The sequence below is a fragment of the Cryptomeria japonica genome, chromosome 10 (genome assembly GCF_030272615.1).
Source record: "Cryptomeria japonica chromosome 10, Sugi_1.0, whole genome shotgun sequence".
In the NCBI taxonomy this organism is placed as follows: Eukaryota; Viridiplantae; Streptophyta; class Pinopsida; order Cupressales; family Cupressaceae; genus Cryptomeria; species Cryptomeria japonica.
The window spans coordinates 204,751,600-204,772,096 of NC_081414.1; the positions used below are offsets into that span (position 1 = coordinate 204,751,600).

Sequence of the window (20,497 nt, forward strand, 5' to 3'; positions counted from 1 at the left end):
ATAAGAGGCTTCCAGGAATCACTCACCCAGCGATGAAGGTTCAAGAGGGAAGGCCAAAACCTAGTAAATTTGCATACCAGAGCACTGCATTGATAGAAGTCCACATTCTCCATAACCTCATGGCCACAGACCACAACAGGAGAGGTCTTGGCACAAGGAAGAGGACGAACCCCCCTAGAAGGTTGGGCAGCAGATTTAGCCACACAGGCAAAGCTATGCTTCCCAGCAAAGGGCCTGGGCATAGCAGTCTCACCTGCAGGAAGGTCATCGCTAGCACTAGCAGCAGTCGCCAAGGTATCCAAATCCAGAACTGGATCAGAGACACCAGGTTTGGGAGGAACAAAACCACCAACAAGGATCTTGGCATTCAAACCCCCAACATTAGTACCCAAAACCGTAGGAAGACCTTCTGCAGCAGCAAAATCACCTAATGTAGTAGACAGAGCCACCACAACACTAGCACTGGAAGTAGCAGCCATGAGTGGGGGAAACTCACCATCGTTGTGGGAACCTCCAGAGACCCAACCAACAGTAGACCAAGGCACCAACTTAGAAGAGGAGCATGGAGCAGCAGCCGCAACCCCAACCCGGGCAGAAGAGTCAAGACCCAACGTAGAGGGGAGCGAAGAGCCATTGCTGGTCAACGCAACAGCAAGCACATTCGAAAAGCTGGAGGCGGGAGAGCCGTTGGGGAGCAGGTGCGGGAGCGACATGTCTATAAAAATTGTTCTCTCCAATGTAATTATCGTTAAGGTCACTTATAAAATGTAATTATCGTTAAAATTGTTAAGGTCACTTATAAAATGTAATTATCATTAAATTAGATGTAAATAACCAATAGAAATATAACATGTAATAATTTGACAATAATTACAAAGTTAATTGATAACATAATAAAATAAATAACATAGATACATAACTCGATCATGTTATCACCAAAATCATTATATTCACATTATTCTTTATCATCAAGGATTTCAAGTACTTATTTGTATCATAAGAGTGCTTGGAAAAGGTCATTCTCGCTCTGAGGAGATTCTGGTGGTATTGGCCCTTATTGCTATGGTGGACTTCCCAGAGGAATCAATTCTTACACATGACCAACCATATTATCCAGAATTTAGAGGAATAGTCATAAGTCTAGGCTCTTTTGCAATAAGAAAGCACTCTAGGAGGATAGGTCGCATGTCTTCATGACACGAAAAAAAACAACCCTAGCCAAGACACTGTTAGGTGTATGTTGTATCTTGGTTTGGACACCTTCTCCTATGCTCATGCTAACCAATAACCATAACCTTCACTCCTTTGTGCCATTTGAATTCCTATATTTTCTCCCATGCCCATAGCCCATTAAGTCACCTTTCTTCTTCTTTCTGGAGTAATCTCTGCACCCCCTTCCCAAGTCTCACATAAATGACTTATATAACCTTTTTAGAGGTGATTTCCAAACCATCACACCCTTTCGAAAAGTCACCTTTAAATATCCTTTAATTTAATTATAATTATTCCTCTTTTATTTGAGTTCATAAATATTTTTTGTTAATCTTTCTTTAAATAAATGGATAATAATATCATTTATTTTTATCTTTCTTTGTAATTATAAAAGAGTTTTTTCATAACTTTACCTTCTCTTCGAGAGAAAGTCACATAACATTGCCCACCAGCAATATAAAAAGGCCTTGGAGGGAGGCCCCCAACACCCACAACACCAACCAAAGCACTAGGAATAACAGGAAGTTTCACAAAGGGCAAAACCCCCACACCAGTAGTAGAGAAAACTATTGTGGAAGCATCACCCACCACCAAAGGAGTCATAAGGGAAGAAGACCTAGACCCAACCAAAAAGGGCACAAAACACACAGTGCAGTAGGAGTCGTAGTAGGCCTAGATCCAAAGGGTGCATATCTAAAGGATGTGGTACACTTACTCACGAAAGGCAAGCATAATGAAGCAGTGAGAGGAATCAAAGCAAAGGTGGGATCAATAACCATTGCAAGAGCAGGAAACACATTCATAAGACATGGGAGCCATCATATAAAAATAAAATAAAAAAATTAAATATTAAAAATTAACCTTGGTTGTTAGCTCTACAAGCATCAAGCCCCACTATTTCACCAAGGGTCAAGATAAGCAACTCTACATTGTTGGCATGGTAGAGAGGGACCCCATGAGGTTTAAACCTTGGTTGTTGGCTCTACAGGCAAGAAACCTCACCATTTCACCAAATAGTCTCCCCTAGAGCAGTAAAAAAAATTATTTTCCTAACCTTCTTTTATTTTCTTTTCTATTTTGTTTTGTTTTCTATGTTCCAATTTGTTTTATTGATTTCAAATAAGCAACAAAAGTAATATGGTTAAGAGAAGTAAGTTGATCAAAGGAATGGTTCTATCTTGATAATCTCATTATTTATATAACAAAAAAATGGAAAATTATATTTTAACCCACTTTAATGAAACCAATATATATTCAATTTCAAGAAAAGTGAGTGTAATCTTTAAAGGAATTTCAAGATTAATCAAAATCAAATGCTATTAAACCATTGTATTTCATGCATGAGTTCAAAGTTATTCTAATAATTCATTAAAAAATAACATATTTCTAGCAATCTTCTTTTGTTGGGAACCGTAGCTTTGCTCATATGGCCAGATTTGTTGCCCATCCTTCCAAGGGGGTTCGTCCTCTTCCTTGTGCCAAAACTTCCCTTGTTGTGGTATGTGGCCAGGAGGTTGTGGAGAATATCGATTTCTACCAACGCAGTGCTTTGGTTTGCAGATTTGTTGGGTTTTGGCATTCTCTTCTAGACCTTCATCATTGGGTGAGTGATTCTTGGAAGCCTTTATTTGCTCATGGCATTGATCTTTTCCCTTGTGCTAAAGGCTTTTCGTTGCTTTTTTTACCTCTACTCTTGACCGTGATTTGGTTCTGGAAAAGTTGTGGTCTTTGGGGGATCTCTCTCTCTCTCTCTCTCTCTCTCTCTCTCTCTCTCTCTCTCTCTCTCTCTCTCTCTCTCTCTCTCTCTCTCTATTAACCCATGGTCTTCTTCCTTCAACCCCCTTACTGAATCTCTCTCTATTCGTCTGGTTTGGGTCCGCCTCCCCAATCTCCCCCTCTATTTTTGGGAGCCTTCTTGCTTTGAAGCCATCAGTAACTCCATTGGCAGCTTCTTGAAGGTTGATGATGCCACGATCTCCATGGGTCATCCTACTTTTGCTCGCCTTTTAATTGATGTTGACATATCTTTGGCCCTCCCCAGGGATGTGGTTCTTATGGTTGGGGATAGGCCATGGGCTCAACCGCTAGATTATGAGGGTCTCCCCTTTCGCCGTTGAAGGTGCTTCTCAACGGGCCACTTAGCTTCAATCTACTATATGTCTCATCGCAAAGGCGCTGCTACTTGGTGGAAGGATGCTACTGAAGGTCACTTGACAATTAATGCTTCTGACTTTGTCTCGGTTGAATCCTCTCAAGATGAGGTGCCCCTTACTACTGATGATTCCTTTGTTGATGTTACTGCTACTGTAGTCTCTTTCATCCCCTTGGCTCCTACATCTGTTGCTCCTGCTCCTCAGCTTCGCTCTTCTCTTGGTGATTTTGTCCTTTTGCAATAGCAGTCTGGCAGTGACTCTGTGGGGTCTTCCCCGCCTGACTATTCTTTGAATATTCCTAATGATATTGTTGTCTGGACGGTTGTTTGTTGTAGGCGAAAGGGAAAATCTACCCTCCTTCCCCAGCTCCCCCTTCGTCAAGTTTTGGGTTCTCCCCACTCTTGAGTTGGGTTGGGTTGTTGAAGGTTTGACAGGTTGGTTGGTTTGGCCTATCCAACTTTGTTTGTTTGGGGTTTGCACCCCTGCTTGGTTTGTTTAAATTCGATAGCTTGTTGGCTTTGTAAAGGGTCAGCGCCCTAGTTAACGCTACTTTATCGATCAAAAACATATTTCTAGCAATATACATTTCTCACAAATTTTAAAACGTAAATGTTCTACCATTCTAAAGTCAAGAACTAATGGACAAAGTCAATTTTTTATTAACTCCAACAAGCTTTATGTTAGCATAACAACTAGGGAGTAATTCTCCTTGTGGCCTTTAAAAAAATGTCTCTCCCACTTCTCCCCAACGGCTCTCCCGCCTCTCTCAATTTGAACATTGATGTCGATGCCTCTGGTTTAACGATGGTTTATGTTCCTACGTTGTTATTTGATGCAGATGTTTGTGGCGTTCCCTCGTCTTCAGACTTCCCCTTTCTTCCTCCTAGCATGGGGGTTTCTGCTCCTATGATTCACGGTCTGTTTGATGTTGTCGCTGTTGTTTGGTCTGATGCTCCTCACGTGGTTGTTGTTGCGGCTCCCCATAGGGATTTCCCTGTTGCAACACCCACGCCCCCCGGTTCTCCAGGTAGGGGTCCTGCTGCTGTTAGCCCTATGGATTCTAGGGTTGTGGCTTTGTCGACTACTATTGATGTTGTTGGTTCTTTGCCCAAACTTGTTGTCAAGCGTAGCTTTGCTCGTGTGGCAAGATCTTCCGCCCAACCCTTGAAGGGGGTTCGTCCTCTTCCTTGTACTAAATCCTCCCCAGTGGTGGTTTGTGGACAGGATGTTGTGGACAACATTGGGTTCTACCAATGTTGTGCTCTTGTGTGCAGATTCTCTGATCTCTGGCCTTCTCTACCGGACCTTCATCGTTGGGTAAGTGACTCTTGGCAACCTCTGGTTGCTTTCAATATTGAGCTTTTCCCCTATGCTAAGGGTTTTTTGTTGCTTCCTTCACATCTTTCGCTGATCGAGATTTGGTCTTGGGAAAGTTGTGGGCTTAGGGAGTGCACTCCCTCTTTGTTAAGCCTTGGACAACTTCTCTTAACCCTCTCAGTGAACCACTTAATGTGTGTCAAGTTTGGGTCTGGCTCATCAATCTCCTTCTTCATTTTTGGGAGCACTCTTGTTATGAGGCTATCGGTAACTCTATTGGTCATTCCTGAAGGTCGGTGAAGCTATGTCTTCAATGGACCACACTACCTTTGCCTGCATTCGTGTGGACATTGACATATCCTCTCCTCTCCTGGGAGATGTAATTCTTATGGTGAGGGATAGACCCTAGTCACAACTGCTGAATTTTGAGGGCCTCCCCTTCCACTGTAGGAGATGCTTCTCTACGGGTCATCTTGCTTCATACTGCTCTATTTCACACCACAAAGGTGTTTCTACTTGGTGGAAGAATGCTATTGCTGATCACTTAGCAGTCAATGTCCTTGACTTTGCATCTGTTGGCTCCTCTCATAAGGATGATGTCGATGTCGTGCCCCTCACAGCTACTGATGCTCTTGTTGCTCCTTTTGTGACCTCATCTCCTGAGGTCCCCACTTCTGCATCTCTTGTTTTGCAGCCACAATCCCCTGCTATTGGATCTACTTCTGCTGCTATTGTTTCGTCACAACCTATTGTTTCTCTACGGTAGCCTCTTGATGTTCTATTGCGGCACCCTGTTGACACCACTATTTTTAACCCTGTGGGGTCCCTTCTGGTTGATCTCTCTTTTGATGGACCTAATGGCAGCATCGCCTAGACTGTAGTTTGATCAATTGTTTATTACACTACAAAGAATAAATAATAAAAGAATAATTGTTCAAAGGGTGTTGCTAGTATTCTTGGCATTAAAACAAAATTGAATTTTAAAAAAGCTAAGAATCATTGATGTTAAGCCTTCCTTACTCTTCTATTCCAAGTAGTCAGACACTTGGATGGCTTTTCGTTATCCAAGCCTTTTAGAAAATCAATGTGAAACTTTGAATCTTTACACGTTTTACTCCAATTGATTATTCAATTTATTTTAAACATTATCTGACTGCAAATTTTGCTAATTTTGCTATCTTCATTAGTTGATCTAACTTTTTCATCCATCTTTTGAGCAAATCACCAACTCTAATCTAATTAAAATTACTCCTAAATGACAATAGAATAATGCAAAATCAATTTGAAATAAAGAATAAACTCTAATTAAACTCCCTCAATTGATTTGACAAAGCTTCAATTGCTCTTCTCTGAATTGTGTATGAAGGTGGCTCTCAGGTATTGCATTGGGATTCCTACATAAAATAGACAATTGTTTTGAAGACTATGATTCTCTAGCTTGATTTGAAAAAATGATGTTGTTTGTATAGATTTTCATGTAAGATGAGGAGAGATTTTGAACTCAAGTCCTGATTAGGAGTGAACTGATTTAGATTGATCAATTAACAGAGTTGATTAATTTGTTAACTAAATAGATTGAGTAGTCAACTAAATAGATTGAATAGTGAACTGAATAGATTGTTCAATTGACTAGATAGATTGGGGAGATGACTGAATTGATTGATTAGTCAGATAAGGTGATTTGGAGTGAGAAGGGGAGATTGAAGAGTTAAATGAATTAACTGATTTGATGAACCAATTATGATTTTCAATATGTGTTGTAAAAGATTGAATTGAAATTCAATTTCATTTTGATTTGGATTTGAATTTGGATTTTTGAATGTTGAAATGCACATAAGATTAACTAAAATTCATTGAAATTCAGATTTGGTGAAATGTTAATTTGATGATTTGGAATTAGATGAAATTAATTGAAATCCACATTTGGAGAATTGTAAATTTGGGAAATGAAATTAGATGGAATTATTTAGAATTTGAATTTGAGAAATTGGAGGAATAAGTTAATTAATTTAAATAATTTTAATGAAATTATTTATTAAAATTATTTAAATATTACAAATGTAATAAATTAAATAATAAAAATTATTTAATTAAAAGAATCAATCGTAATTAATTAAAGAATAGAAATTCGATAATTAGAAATGTTGAATGTGATGATTTAAAAGAATAATTAACTTAATTAAAGAATTAAAGAATTACTTAATTAATAAGACGAATTATTAGTGTCTCGCATGTTATCAATGAGACATTTTTAGGTGTCTACAGATGCAAAAATATGCTTTTCATATCTCTAACAAATCTAAATTGGTTATCTAAAACACAAAATCACATCCCTTTTGAAAGCATTTTCCTTGATAGCGTTTTCATCAAAAGTTTAGTCATTTGCCCATAAATATCATCATCCAACGAATTCTTGAAAGTTATCTTATCTATTTCCTGTAAATTTATGCTCTTGCTTCTCTTTTGTAGAAGTTCGTTCAAAGTTCTCGTTGCAAGTAATCCCAAGAGCTTGATTCTTTGATAGACTTTGACATAGTATTAGAATTTCAAATCTATAAAACCCCTTCTCGAATTTGAGAGTTGATTTCTAGTTTAACTTTGGCTAAACTAAAAATCTTGATGAATCTTAATAATTGATTATACTCTTCTCTTGAATCATACGATGGAGAATCATAAAAACTCAATAGAAACACTAGATTTTGAGGAATTTCCTCTTTACGACTTTGTATTGCAGGTCATTTTGGAGATTGTTGGTACAGATATAAGCTATTGCAAACCCAAAATACTGCTCGATTTGCCTTTTAAGCTCTAATGTTCCCTTATATGCATAAAGCATGGATGATACATAATCCATAATACATAGACGAGCTTATATAAACACAGCTACTTTTATTATCATCTTACCCTACTGCCTCAATCATCAAACATCTTCCTCAATGTTGAGAAATTTTTTTTAAAAAAAATTAAATACATATAATTTAAAAACTGTCATCGCCAAGGAAAAGATTAATAAAAAATTAGAAAACCTAATCTTCCAACCATATAAATTTTTTTTCATTGCCCTGCCCTGCGTTTGGGACGAGTTAGCTTGCAAAGCCGAATATTTGGCCGGTTATAGATATCAGCAGGAGCCTCCATATCTGTCATGCGCCCTGTTTCTCCTCTGATGTTTGCTAGGTGATTTAGATGGATGTTCATTTCGCCTATGGGCTACAAGGGATTAGTATTTCTAATCATTAGCCAACTTTTTTTAATTGTTGATCTGACTAATGACAACAGCTGGGCACCGAGCAGAGCACAAAGACAGTCACAAATTGGGATTTTACTCAACCCAGTGATGCTGATTATTTAGTCTTCTTTTTTTTGTTTCTTTATATAAGCATACAGGTATAAAGATTTGCAGAAAGTAGGATCGGAATAAATATTGGGTTTGCAAGTGGCAGCCAGTGGAAAGCGCGCCTAAACACAGTGCCAAAACTTTACTATGGAGGACAACCATTTCTTCTTTTGCTGGGATAACCACAGTGCCTAAACCTTTACTATGGAGGACCACAAATTTTTTGTTTGCAGGGATACGCCTTGGAGGAGTTGCCCCAACATTTTTTTCGTTCTATTATTTATTAATTTATATGTTTCAACTAGACTATTATTTTGCTTTTTTGGGGGGGGTGGGGGTGCCTTCATTGCCAGGCACATGCAGATAAACAAGGCGAACTCATCCAGACTCCTCTCCATAAGGAGATAAATAAGATCATTTTTAGCTAGGGTTAGGACTGAAATACTTTTCTGCTTTATCTTTTCATTCCTTTATTTTTAAATAGAAATACTTGTTACATGACCTTCCCGCAGTACTAAGAGTCCTGTATAAGCTACTTCTGACCCATTTCCCTCAAGCTTTCCAAACAACAGATAAATAAAATCAACAAGACTATGTAGCAATGACAAACGTACACTCTGCATTCTGGAAAAACAACCTGCAACCAAATTAACATTCATTACTCCCTCTCTATTTCATGCATGCTCGGATCTATGCTTAGGCTTCATGCTCAGACTTAATTCTCGCTCAAAAATTTCTTAAGATAAAAAAATAAATACCTTAATACATCGTCTATCCTGTAAGACAGTCATTTAACTTATAAAAGCATTTCAATTCCTTGACAAAGCAAAAAGAAGAAAAACTAAACACTGGCAACATCTCATGGAGGGAAGATACAATACATTTTCCAGCTACAATGTAGGTTAGCAAAAACCATTTTCATAACACATTCTACGAGTATTCTTCAAAAGAAATGATAATAAGATGGTTATTAGCACGAAACCTTAATCACATACTGTAAAGTTAAACTGATGGAACTAGTGATGAACTCCCAGCTATAAATCCTTGAATCCTAGTTAGCAACCACTAGGGAAAGAAAGCTCCACCAAACCTTAATGGACCTCCAAACCATAAGACTCTTACCATACCCACGAGCCAAGAGACCAACCACAACCAGACATGTCCTCTCGGGGGTTTTCAACCAGACAATACACAAATCAAGAAAGCAGAGGTTAAAAAAAAAATCTTAAGAGGCAGGGTTAGTTGTAAACTATATATTCATAAAACATTCCTGCCGAACCAGAAAAAACAAAAAAGGAAATATGTTGCTGAATACATCCCAAATACTATGAGATTTCAAACCTCATTCAAAGTTGACATTACTTTCCCTCACTCCCCAGTACTTGGCTGAGGGAACCTTTTTTAATAAAAAGGAAGAGTGAAAAATGTGCTTGTGTCACTCCTTAAAAAGGTAAATCCGGTTTTCTTAAAACGACTCGCAACCCCTTTAAGAATAATGAACTAAATTACTTGGTGTAATGAGGCTAATTAGACTTTTCTCTCTCATAATAAGAGCCCCCAACTCTTTTCAACGCCAATAACAGAGTGTGCTGGGTAAGATTAACCGAATTTGCATTTCTTAACGAAGCGAAGAAAAAGGATAGGTTAGGTTTTTGATTGGTTTATTGTTCTCCCATTCGTAACATTGTACATATTGCTGCACATTCAATGCACACATTGAATAGACCAAGAATAAATAGCCAAAGCAATTGACATACCATATAAGAAAATAGTTTCCATTCCTCACAGAAATTAAGGAAAAAATCAAGCATTACAACATGGTTCGCTCCACTATGAACATCATAAATATAATAATGATGGCGGCTCTTATTACCTCTTCAAAATTTCATCTTTCATGTGAAAGATAAATTCGATTCCAAGATAAACCATACCAATACCAATGCCATTCACATCACTCTTTAACTTAATCTAAATTGCATTGAGTCGCGATTAATCGCGATTAATCGTGGATGGCCAGAAATGCAGATTTTTTCCCCATATAAATCGCATGCGGCTAAAACCCTGTGAAGTCACGTTCAATCACACTTAAATCGGGTCTATCTGCCGGCGAAAAAGAAACTGACGAAAACCCTTAAGCAACCCACAAAAATAGGCCGATTTCAGGTAGGTTAGGGTTCTAATCTGGCTTCAATCAGGGCACCAGTTTATTAGAAAAGGGACCAGATTTCACATTCAGTTTTGATAAACAATCCGTCTTGCTAGAGCTGTCGCGTTCTTCCTTGCCAGGAGCCTTATAATTGTGCACCCTAACTTCGTGCTTCTCAAAATCTTAGGTGGAAATTTCAAATCACCCTGAATTTTTTACAGCAGCTTACTTGGCAAGTCCCCTGCTTATAACTAAGGTTTCAGGGCCACATCATCATATATGATGCCACATCAGCATTGTTTTTGCCAAGGTGTCCAAAACAGGCCCCCAAAAAAATGAGACTAATAGGTGTGCAGGGCCCCAATACTTGTGCAGCTGATGTGGCATCACATGATTGGTTACTTTTCACAACAAATGGTATATTTCATTCAATTATTGGTACTTATCATACAACTATTGGTGTAATGTTGTATAAAAGTTGGACATTAAATTAGCAAGCATGAGGTATTAAATCAACAACTTCTATCACAAGAATTGGAACTACTAGATGGGTACGAAACATTAAGATTATTACATATGTTAATAACATATTATTTTAATAAAACTATAAATTAAAAAATTAAAATAATTTAAAAATTATAAATTAAAAAAAATTGTTCTTAGAAACTATTAATAAATATAAATATAATTATTTTTAATTTTTAATGTATATTATTTAGTTTTTAACTACATGACAACATAGTTATATATCTATGCTATGGAAATTATAATTTTATTTTTTTAATAATTTTTATCTCTTTTACTAGAATTTTTACATTTTTTTTAAATATTATTTTCTTCTCTCTTCTCAAAAAATCTTATACTTTTGATTTGCCATTTATTCTCCAAACGATTAATGCTTCACTGATCTAAACATTAAAATACTATCTAATCAGCATCATCTACACTATCCAATTCACAAAAGAATTAACATCATAAAACTACAAAACCAATAATCCTACTCTCCAAATGCCTTCCTTACCAAAAACAGTTAATGTACACAACTAATGAATCAATTTCCAACATGACATAATAAGTTTAATGATCACTTGAATAATCCTTAAATTCATTCAAAATTAATTGGCTCAAAATGAGATTACGAATCATTTCTTGTGTAATAACTACTGTCCATTTTCAATAAGAGGTAATCTTGAGACTGCCAGATTTTAAAGAGCATCGGAAATCAAATTACTTTTGTTGATGAGGTTTAGGCCACCTTACTCATATCGATACCATAGTCGTTGATGACATGTTGGGTTTCATTTTCTAAATTATATGAACACCTACTGCACTTTTAATACAAAATAATAACTGTAATGCAAGCTCAAGAATTACAAGCAATTGATTCAACAAAGCCCAAACTAGTACTTATCATATCAAAATATAAGTTGTAAAATAGTTGGGTCTTACATGTTATGAAAGGCTGCCATTAGATACAAATTCAAATAAAGAAGAATTCTAATAAAAGCGACTTGATGTTTGAAATGCTTCACAGGCTAAGGCTGATGCTCTTCTGAGGTGAACGGAAACAATTAGCAGGACGAAGTGCACAAATGCTTGAACGAAAAAAGGCTAATGATAATGGTATGATGTAGAGATGAGAGAGTTGAATTACATATTAATAAAGAAGGAACTGGCGAGCAAACTGCATAGCCAAAAATGAGTGCATAATATTTGTGGGGAAAAGTGACGGTAAGGAATACAGAAAAATAAAGTGCTGAAGATTCTATTATGAATAGTAAGATAAGTGCACTATTAGGCACTGCTGGAACAACAATGAAATTCATCAGTCGTGCCTCAAAAGCTACTTTGATAAAACATCATAATACTATTGTCTCTTTCACCAACTTTTCATTAAATTCTTTTAGAGGAAAAATATCGTTTTTCGTTGTAGATGATTTTCTTACACTTGGTTTCATTGGTTTTTTCCCTCGTCTCTGTGTTTTTCTCTAGTTTGCCAATCAAAATGATTTTACCTGGAGAACAAAAATGAAGAAAGACTTGAGTGAAAACCGATACATATATAACAAACAAAAGTACAAGAAAGCTCCCCAAAACACGAAGGAAAATTTGATAAGCTAATTGCAGGAGGAATATAATTTCATACTTCCGATTATTAATGATACCCCTGTGAAAAAAGAGGCTTCTTGGAGTGCTCATTTCCACCGTTGAAGCTGCTGTTCTGAGCAGTATCTTCTCTTCTTTTCATGTTTGTCACTAAAGAAGTGGAGCAACATAAAAGAAATGAATAGACTAAAAAATAAAAGGAGTCAAAATGCATGCTAATACAGATTTAAAAAGCTAAATAAGGAGGCAGGCTTTACATCTAAAAGGGCATCGCAAAATAGCGAGTATTTTAATACCAAGCCAAAGTGAAATGATTTGTAGTGCCAGTTTAAATACATGACTCACGGTAATCCTCAATAGGAGAAGAGCAGACGAACACAACTGAACAAATTTAACAACTCTAATTTATATGACTAACAAAAAGGGCAAAAGAATTAAAATTAAAATTGGCAATACTTGATAAAGTAAATGCTAGAGGAAGATCATTGAGGCGTACCCGCTCTTCAATTTCACACTTACAGAAAGCATCAATATAGATTCTTTTTCTTTGAATCGCCCATCTTAAAGTAGACGGCTCAACATGATAGAAAACAGGGATAATTGTGGTGCCCGTTTCTACCATAAATGACACGTCAACTAAACACCATAAATGCCAGCTCAGCTAAACACCAAGTGACTCCGCATAATGCTCAAAAAAAATGACTATATGAGGTGAAGCATTACGCACGGCTTCCTTCTAAATCTCTAAGAATGAAATCCCCAAGCTTCAACTCATTTTTGTCCAAAAAACTTTGAGTCTGGTAGTATGTAAGACTGTATGTTTAACATCTCCTCTGTGATGATTTATGGACACATCGTAAGGCACGTAACATTACAAAAACAAAAGGTCAATGGTAATGTTATGTGCCCTACGATGTATTCATAAATCATCATGGAGGAGATGTTAAACATATAATGGACAACAATATCTTACATGCTACCGGACTCAAAGTTTTTTTGGACAAAAAAGAACTTAAGCTTGGGGATTTCTTTCCTAAAGCTTTAGAAGAAACTATGTGTAGTGTTTCACTTCACATAGGCATTTTTCTTGAGCAAACAGAATCGAACTTCATACCAACAGAATTTGATAGAGAATTTCATAGTCACCCTTACCTGTCATATGACAATTGAAAATTTTATGATACTCATTTAAATGCCTTTTGTTTAACATTTTAAAAAATATAAAATTGTCAAATAAAATCAATTTTATCAATCATACATATTAAATATAAAAAATATATATTTCTTCTATTTTTAAAGCAAATTTTATTTTTATTGACAATAGTCATCAAAGATCAGAAATTTTTTATTTGCTAAAAATAAAAATCTTCTAGAAAGATAAATTCATGAGAATTTTGGAAAAATTATCATCAAAATAAAGCAATATATGAAAGATCAAATTTTGATACACTTTATTAGTAACTACATTTAATGATAAAAAATAGAGCACGAATTCTAAACAATATACAATCATGCGATCACATGGTATGAAATAGTATACAAGCAATGATAAATGCAAAGAGCATATCTTGTCAATGCAATCCAAAATGTAAGTGAAAATGGAAATCTCATAACTATTAGATAAAAAATAGGATTAAATACATAGAATTTATAAACTGTCAACACCAAGGAAAGGATTAATAAAAATTTAGGAAACCCAAATTTTCCAGCCATATCTATTGTTTCTCATTGCCCTGCCCTGAGGTTGGACGAGTTACCTTGGAAAGCCAAATTTTGGCCGGTTATAGATAGCAGCAGCAGACGTTATATCTGCCATGCGCTCTGTTTCTCCTCTACTGTTTGCTGGGCAAGTTAGATGTATGTTTCATTTCGCCTATGGCTACAGGGTGCTAGCACTTCTCATCATCAGCTGACTTTTGTTTATTGTTGATCTGGCCAATGACAACATCACAGTAGCTGGGCGTTGAGCGACGCACAAAGACACAGTCACAGATGGGGATTTTACTCTTGCCAATAATGCTGGTTATTTAGTCTTTTTTTTTGTTTCTCTTAAAATAAGTATACCAGGTATAAATATCTGCTGGCAGAAGCTGGATTGGAATAAGGGCATGTCCTCATGCGGCTGCTTAGTTTATTTTGGCTAGCAGCTGCTGCTCCACTTTTTGTGCAACAATTTGTGGAGCTGGTGACCCCATGCATAAAAAAATTGTGCTTATTTTTAAGCAGCCCTCTTAAATGACACTTTTAAATAATATTTTTTATATATAAAATTTAAAAGCAAAATTTAAGGCAAATAAAAAAAAAAGGAAAAAATTTTGGTGAAGCCATGTGTCATTTTTTTAATAAGCAGCTGCTGCTTATTTCCAGCCCCTCCTCTTTTTTCCAGCTTATTTTTTATTATTAAGCAGCCGCAGCTCCACAAAACTAGGAAAAGATTCCAAATTATCCTTTCCCTCTAATTAAAAAATTCCATGGGAACACTTTCAGTGCTTATTTTTAAGCAAAAAATAGACTTAAGCAGCCACATGAAGACATGAGGTAAATATTAGGTTTGGAAGCGGCAGTAGCCAAACCTTTACTATAGAGGGCACAATTTCCGTGTTTGCACGGCTACACTCTCCTCAGAGGAGTTACACTCACATTTTTTCTTCCTTTTATTTATTTATTGATATGTTTCAACTATCTACAGATTCTACACTATTTAATTACTTTTTTTTGGTTTCCCTTCATTGCCAGGTATATGCAGATAAAAGAGGCGAACTCGTTCAGATGACTTCACCTCCACAAGGAGATAAAGGCAGCAAAAATAAGATTATTTTTGGCACATAATGTGAACGTTATGGTTAGGGATGAAATATTTTTCTATCTTATATATTTATTTCTTTATTTCTGAATAGAAATATTAATTACATTGACCTTCCACCAATACTTCTGACTCGATTAAATTTCATTCAAGCCTTCCAAGTAACACATAAAATAAAATCAACAAGACCATGTCGCTATGACAAACATATACTCTGCATTTTTTAAAAATACAACCTGCTACAGAATAAATATTCATCACTTCCTCTATTTCATGCATGCTCGGATCTATACTTGGTAATTAACTTCTCCATGCTCTGATTTATTTCTAGCTCAAAAACTTCTAAAGATTTAAAAAATTAAATAGTTTAATATATCGTCTATCCTGTAGGATTGTCGTTTACCTTATAAAAGCTTTTCAATTCCTTTACACAGCAAAAAGGAAAACACTAAACAACACTGGCAACATCTCACTGACGGGAGATAGTATGCATTTTCCAGCTACAACGTAGGTTTAATAACAACCATTTCCACAATACATGCTACAAGTACTCTACAATAGAAATGATAATAAGATGGTTGTTAGCAAAAACATTTAATCGCAAATGATGGGACTAGTGATGAACTCCCAGCTATGGATCCTTGAATCCTGTTGGTCAGAAACCAAAAGGGAACAAACTTAATGGATCATCAACTCATGAGGCTCTTATCATACCCCCGAGCCAACAGATCAGCGACAACCAAACATATCCTCTCAAGGGTTTTCAACCAGACCAGACACAAATCAAGCAATCACAAGTTTAACACCAAAAATCTTAGAGGCAGGGGTAGTTGTAAACTATATATTCATAAAACGTTCCTGATGTACCAAGAGAAGCATATAAGGAAAGATATTGCTGCATATATCCCAAATACTACAAGGTTTCAAACCTCATTCACAGTCAAGACTATTTTCTGTTTTCTGCAAGATTTCTGTTGTAATGGTAGAAAGACCTACCTCGTAACTAGCCATCGCCTCGCCATGAACAGATCCCTTTCTCCATTCCTCTTGCTCTTGCTCTTCCCCCTCTCTTTCTCTCCTTGCCCTAATTTTGACCCAACCACGACCAGGAGAAACCAACCAAAGTACCCCTGTACTTGGCTGAGGGAGCCTTTTTCCCAAAAATGAGTGAGAAATGTGCGTTTGTCACTCCTTAAAAAAAAACCCGCAAACCCACTAAGAAGACCTAATGAACTAAATAATATTTTATCCCCGTAAGAAATAAGTTTACTTGGTGGCATGAGGCTAATTAGACTCTCTCTCTCATGATAACTGGAGTTTGCTAACCGAATTTGCATTTCTTAACAAGGCCTAGAAAAAATAAGGATAAGGTAAGGTTATTGGTTGGTCTTTTGTTTTTCAATTAGTAACATTGATGGAGAATAGATAGTTAAAGTAATTGACATAATATAAGGGAATCATATATCATTTTTATTTTTTCATAAAAAATAAGAAAAAAATCAATTATTACAACATGGTTAGTTTTATTATGATCATTATAAAAATAATAATAATAATAATTGTTCATATCACCTCTTCAAAATTTCATTTTTTATGTCAAAGAAGATACAATTCCAAAATAAACTATACCAATAGTATTGTTTTTCTTGTGTTTGATTAGGTTTTCCATTTAGCTCACTCTTACCACTAAGAAAATCATAAAATAAATTATGTTTATTCATAGCATCATCTACACTATCCAATTTACCAAATGAGTAACATTGTAAAACTACTAAATTGAATAATCACACCCTCCAAATGCCCTCATTACCAAAAACAATTAATATTCACACAACTCATAAATCAATTTTCAACATGACATAATAGTATCTCCTCATTAAAGGTTCTCGTGCTTCTCTAGACATTTGGATAACTATCCTCTTGTTAAATGATCACTTGATTAATCCTTAAATTCATTCAAAATTAATTAGCTCAAAATGAGATTAGTGAATGTTTTCTTTAGTAAGATTAGCCACATAACTATAGCCCATTTTCAATAAGAGGTGATCTTGAGACTACCAAATTTTAAAGAGCATTGGATGAGGTTTAAGCCACCTAACTCATATTGATACCATTGTCCTTGATGACAAGTTGTGTTTCATGTTCTAAATTATATAAACACCTACTACACTTTTAATACAAAATAATACTTGTAATGCAAACTCAAGAATTGCAAGCAATTTATTCAACGTAGCTCAAACTAGTACTTCTCATATCAAAATATATGTTGTAAAATATTACATGTTATAAGCTACCATTAGATACAGATTCAAATAAAAAGGAATTCTAATAAAAGTGACTTGATGTTTGAAATGCTTCTCAAGCCAAGGCTAATGTTTGAAATGCTTCACAGGCAAAATGGAGAAATGCTTGAATGAAAAAAGGCTATTTTAATGGTATGAAGTAGAGAAGAGAGAGTTGAATTACATATTAATAAAGAAGGAACTAGCGAGCAAACTCTATAGCAAAGGATGAGTGCATAATATTTGTGGGGGAAAAGAGCATGTAAGGGATGGAAAAAAAAGTGTTGAAGACATTTTATAACAAATAGTAATTAATGGGATAAGTATACTATTAGGCATTGTTGGAACACCATTGAAATTCATTAGTTTTGCCTCAAAAACTATGTTGATAAAACATCATAATACTTTTGTCTATTTCACCCAGTTATCCTTAAATTCTTAGGGGCAAAATATCATTTTTTTAGGGGATGCTTCTCTTACACTCGGGCTTCGTTAGTTTTTTCCCTCGTATTTCTATTTTTCTCTACTTTACCAATCAAAATAGTTTTATCTAAAAAACCAAAATAAAGAAATACTTAACTTTTGGATTTTGCTCTATATATGATTCAAGCTTCTCTAAAGAGAAAACTCGACTTTAGGATTGGATGGCCAATAGCTTACCCAATGCATAGGTGGTGACTTTAACATGGTAGAACATCCTCTAAACCACAGTTGGAACAAATTGTTAAATCTCAGCAAGGATGAATGGTTGACCTTATTCATGATAAATTTGCCATCCATTCTAGAAACTCGTATGGTTGACCCTATTCATGATAAATTTGCCATCCATTCTAAAAACTCGTATACCTAGTCCAACTGCAAAATGGGGTGGGGGATAGAAAATTAAGCAGGCTAGATAGATTATATGTTTCTCCTAGTCTTTTATTGGTTAATGGTTGGTTGGAGTTGAATATTTAGATGGATCATTCTTCTACCCTTTCAAATCTTTTTCCCTTTGTTTGCAACATTGGTCTATCTCAAAATCCAAACATTGTTGATTCTCTCCCTTTTAAGCATTATGTTTCTCACTTAAACAACCCTATTTGCTTGGCCACCCTTGAGGGGATTTGGAATTCCCTACCTAAACCTAGCAAGGAGATTCTTGGATTGATTGGTGGTAAGTTGTCATTATTCAATGAAAACTTCCTTTGTTCCTTTGACAAAAAAAAATGTCTTAGCAATGGAAATGTAATGAAAAATCTCTCCAAGGGAAACTTACTAATGCCAAAAAAATTCTCAATGTTGATCCTAGCAATATTAATCTACAAACTTACATTATTGTTGTTTAAGCCCAATTGCACAAAATTGATAATTACAATGATCATGGGCTAAAGTTAGATCCAAGTTATATTGGATAAAAGAATGAAACAAGGACACTAAATATTTTTTTAACTATCTCAATTATAAATCTAATACTCTAAATGTGCAATTAATTTAAGCAATTTTATGAATATCTTTTCAAAGATGATCAATGGTAGGAAATTCAAGTGCTCTTGAGGATATGGTTAGAGTTTATATTCTTAACCGAATAGATGCTAATTATAGCCTATATTTGGATAGAACGCTCTTTTGTAGAGTTGGAAAATGCTTTTTCTTTTATGGCCCCTTATAAAATTTTGGGCAATTTTGATGGGATCCCCATGGAAGTCTATAGGCTATGTGGCATCACATTAAGGAATATTTTTTGTTATTTATATCTTGAGGCCTTCTTTAGGTCCAATCATTAATGGTGACATAATCAAACTTCTTCCCAAAAGAAAAAAGGACTATATACTCTTGACAATCTGATTTTGACTTGGGAAACTTGTGAATGGGCCCACCAAACTTGTCAAAATGTTGTTATTATCAAACGTGATTTTGATAAGGCTAATCTTACTATGCTACAAGGGCTAGGATTCAATCCTAAAATTTGAGCTCAGGTTCCAATAATGTTTCAAGATGCTAATGCTCAAATTATTGTTAATAACATGATGATTGGCCCCTTTAGAGAGATCCATTCAACAAGGATATATGATGATTGACCCCTTATCTCTATGTACAAGGCTATGTACAAGGATGCTCATGGCTCCTTATCTCGATGTGCTTATTGTTAGAGCATTGAGCAAAAGACACCTCTGACATGATGGATATTTTGAAATAGATAAGATTAAACATGAGAAAATTAAGAAAACAAATTATGAATAACTTGGATACAAATTAAACATGGGAATACCTTTATAAATAAAATTCACCATTTGTGATTTTTGTGCAAATATTGGTAATCTCATGTGATGTTCATGACATTATTATGTTTGTAAGTTTAATGTGATAAACTTGTGTATCTCATATGATATTAATGACATTATTATGTTTGTAAGTTTAATGTGATACCTTTTATAATCTCATATGATGTTCATGACATTATTATGTTTGTAAGTTTAATGTGAAGATTATAAGGTGCAAGCAATGTGTTTATATGTTATTGATTATTATTTAATGTGATCATTTTTTGTATTTTTTTTTAATGGAAGAAGAAAATGTAGACTTTGCACACCTTAAGGTTAAATATTAATAATTGCTCTCTCCTACATGTTTAAGGGTATGTAGATCAGCTTAAAAGTTTAAGCTCCAAAATTTAAGGAAGTTGGTGATCTCATGGGGGCTAACCATTTGCAAATCTAAAATATAGAAGTGATAACTTCAAATCAACTATGCATCCACTTATATGGATCAAAAAATGACTAAAACAAAATCTTTGAATCGTGAAGATAATCAAGCTCCATTACAAATAGGACATGTTATATTTACAATAGGGAGATATGGAGAGAGAGGGAGAGATAGAGGGGGACAGAGAAAGAGAGAGGAAAGGAGTTATAGATGGAGATGGAGAGAATGATAGGGTTAGATAGACAAATAAAGATAGAAATAGGAAGTGATATAAACTAAGAGGTAGAGAGATGGTATGGTAACGCGAGAGAGAGAGAGAGAGAGAGAGAGAGAGAGAGAGAGAGAGAGAGAGAGAGAGAGAGAGAGAGAGAGAGAGAGAGAGAGAGAGAGAGAGAGAAGAAAAACTATGGAGAGATAAAGATAAAGAGACAAAGAGATATATATAGAGAGGTGTAG

At 35.4% G+C, this 20,497-nt stretch overlaps 1 long non-coding RNA gene across 1 annotated transcript; it reads right to left on the bottom strand.

Annotated features, from left to right (window-relative positions):
• Positions 1-11,904: 11,904 nt before the first annotated feature.
• LOC131031473 (uncharacterized) lies at positions 11,905-16,275 on the bottom strand. Its single transcript, XR_009103048.2, has 4 exons — positions 16,071-16,275; positions 12,768-13,423; positions 12,312-12,421; positions 11,905-12,180 (listed from the first exon to the last, which is right to left on the bottom strand). It is a non-coding gene; the product is annotated as an uncharacterized LOC131031473 (long non-coding RNA).
• Positions 16,276-20,497: the final 4,222 nt, after the last annotated feature.